The sequence below is a fragment of the Gavialis gangeticus genome, unplaced genomic scaffold (genome assembly GCF_001723915.1).
Source record: "Gavialis gangeticus isolate Ggan-Ray unplaced genomic scaffold, GavGan_comp1, whole genome shotgun sequence".
Lineage (NCBI taxonomy): Eukaryota > Metazoa > Chordata > Crocodylia > Gavialidae > Gavialis > Gavialis gangeticus.
This window is the reverse complement of record NW_017728995.1, coordinates 53,639,074-53,642,045: the sequence shown is the minus strand read 5'-3', so window position 1 is coordinate 53,642,045 and position 2,972 is coordinate 53,639,074.

The window sequence follows — 2,972 nt, the reverse complement described above, 5'->3', positions numbered from 1 at the left end:
GATCTCCCCCCGAGGGAGGGGCTCCTTAACCTTTTATAACAATTTGGTGGCCAATTAGAATGTGTCCCTCAAAGAACTTTCTAGCCGAATGACATCATGCTCTTAGCTGACTGAGCATGTGTGAGCCTGAGCTCTCCACTGTTACCAAGCATGTGCAGGGCTGAAAAGTAGGTCAGCCTGACTGACAGCTCTTGGGGTCACCCAGGGGACACATGCTGGGTGAGCCCAATGGAAAATTCCATGAGCCTGTCTTGCGCATGTCAGCTTTAATTCTCTCTGCATTGGCAGCATACAATCAAAATTTTCCTTGACAATTGGTGTCTCCTAATTTGGTCCACCAAAAGTGGAAATCCTAAGGGCTCTGCAGTTGGGCTCTGTGACCTGGCATCAATGCTGCAGAGTCCCTTATCTTTGTTTGGGTACACTGTTCATATTATGGAACATTGTGGTACATGTCTTCAATTTCCCAACCTCTGTGTACTGGATTCAGACACAGTGGGCCTTGAAGGAAACTATGCCACAAACAGGCTTTTACAAACCAATTAACCATTGCTGTTTCCCTGTGTGAAGAGGGACTGGCTGTAAATGAGGTACTTGGAACAGGGAAAGAGATTGCGCTGGGAGAGTGTTGTTTCCAGAGTAGCTGTTGGGAGAGTGCCATTTCTGGAGTGGCTGTTTCTTTAAGATTGAGAGACCCGGTGAGGGACAGCACGGCATGTGATGAGAGAGATGAGGGAATGATGGCTCAGAAGAACACAAGCCATGGAAAAAGATTGAGACAGGGAAATCCAAGCAGCTGGTCCTGTGTGCCAGAGAAGATGTGACCAAAGGAGGGAATCTGGAGCCCCTGAAGAAATAAGACGACTCTTGAATCCCTTGGAGGAGCAGAGGAACATTGACAGAAACTGTGAGAGAGGGGGAGCTGCAGATGGGTTCCACAAAGGTTGAGTTTGTTCCTATTCCTTTATTTTTTTGGGGTGTCTTTGATTGGGGCTGATTATGCTCCAGGGGTGTTTGGTCAGAGAAAGAGCCCGAGTCCCAGCTACTCTTACACCCATACAGGAAAGAAATGGGAGTGTCCCAAAGAACTCATTAAGATAAGATCTCACCGTGAAACAAAAGGGGAGAAAGAAAGAGACTGAAAGTAATATCCCTGGTCATGTTAAAAAAATTAATGGTTCTATAGTTAACTTTACATAATTGTGTATTTTTTTTTAAGACAAGGTGCAGCAAAGTGTGTCTGAAGGGAAAATTAAAAGTATATAAAACAGTTTGAAATAGTCATATTCTGTCTGGCTGTGAACTGATTGTGGATGTAAGAAGAAAAAAAATAATAATAAAGAGAACTGATCAACCCATATAAAACTTGGATTCAATTGATGATTAAAATCTTGGGTGTTGTTCGAATAACTTAGAAGAGAGAGTGTAACATAGATAAAAATCTAGATAGTTTGCCAATGTCCTACTGTGACAGTAACACCTCCTGACTGATAACATCAACATAGAGCAAGATGTGGCAGAAGAGAGTTGGAATATAATGCAGGAGTACCCAGATAGGGCAATCGGGGAGATGAGGGCAAAAATGGGACCCTGAAATATCAAGGGAAAACCCCACACCCTAGACCATTATTCTAATGTATGTCTACTTTACCTACAAGCCAATTCCCAAAAGAAAACCTCTACATATAATTTTCTAGCTATCAAAACCCTGTTAGTGAAAACAAGCAGCTGGCATTTGATACCTACTAGGAGGTCAAGGTTAATCCAAAGGCCACCTTTACATTCCAGTGAATGTCCATCTCATTTCAGTTCTTTTCATTAAATAAGGATGACTAAATTATGGAATTACAGTTTCAAGAAAATTTATTTAACTTTTAAGGGAAGAATCTTGTGAAGTCGTAAACTTTTTGAACTGTTTAAAATTTTTTTTCACCTGTGTTGTGAGACAGATTCAGATGTAATACTTAAGCTGCACTAGTTGAGAATCTTATGCCTACTTCTATATTACTCCACACATGACATGACTAACTCAGTTTACACTATCATGTTCACACCCTATTACCAAAATGCACTGTAACTTCCACTTATTTAGAAATGACATACGAGGATAGGAATGACATTTTGGTAAGTAAGTGTGATCCTTGCAACATATTGGAGTCCAAAGCAGCATATCCACTAAAAAAGCAGATACGTGATTTAAGTCTGAATTGTCATGGAGTCCAGTTTGAGTTTAGCATCTTATTTCATATTGGGACCTTGGCACATTGGGTCATTTATCGTTGTTATATGTTTTTTATTCTTAAAGTTTCATCTTGACATGATATGAGAGGAAAATGGTGACAAATCTTGTGGGAGAGATGAGACATCAGCATTTTATTTTATTGGACATTGATGATACTGTATATCACTAGAAGCAGTTTTAGAGCTTAGGAAACGGTGCTATTGATCTCTGGGAATCTTTTTAGCCAGAAATTAAATTAACAAGTTTAATACTATGATGTGCAGCTTTACACTAGCAGCATAGCTAAAGATGATCTTTCCCAGAAATCAACAAACTAAGACTACAAGGGACTTGGTAATATTTTGAAGCGCCTGGGGAAGGTGTGTTATCCATACATGGCCTTCATGCAAACTGAATTTCTCTGCACTGATTGGAAAATATATTCATTTGCATTTTAAGAATCTGAAAAGTGATCATAGGGAGTCAGAATGGTTTACAATATACCAATAAAAATCACTGGTAAGTAGTATGAAGTGGGTGCATGTCTGACAATCATAGCTGTACATGTGTAAAATATGAACTGGCATGCATGGATTCGTGTGTATGCATATGCACACATGGACACAGAAGTAAAATTCAGGATACTTTTGATTATAGCCAAGATTTGAACTGACATGTGGGCAGAACATGTATTAACAGGAAATAAACAACCCTTAATAAAGGAGCGATAACAATTGTATGTTGTATAGAT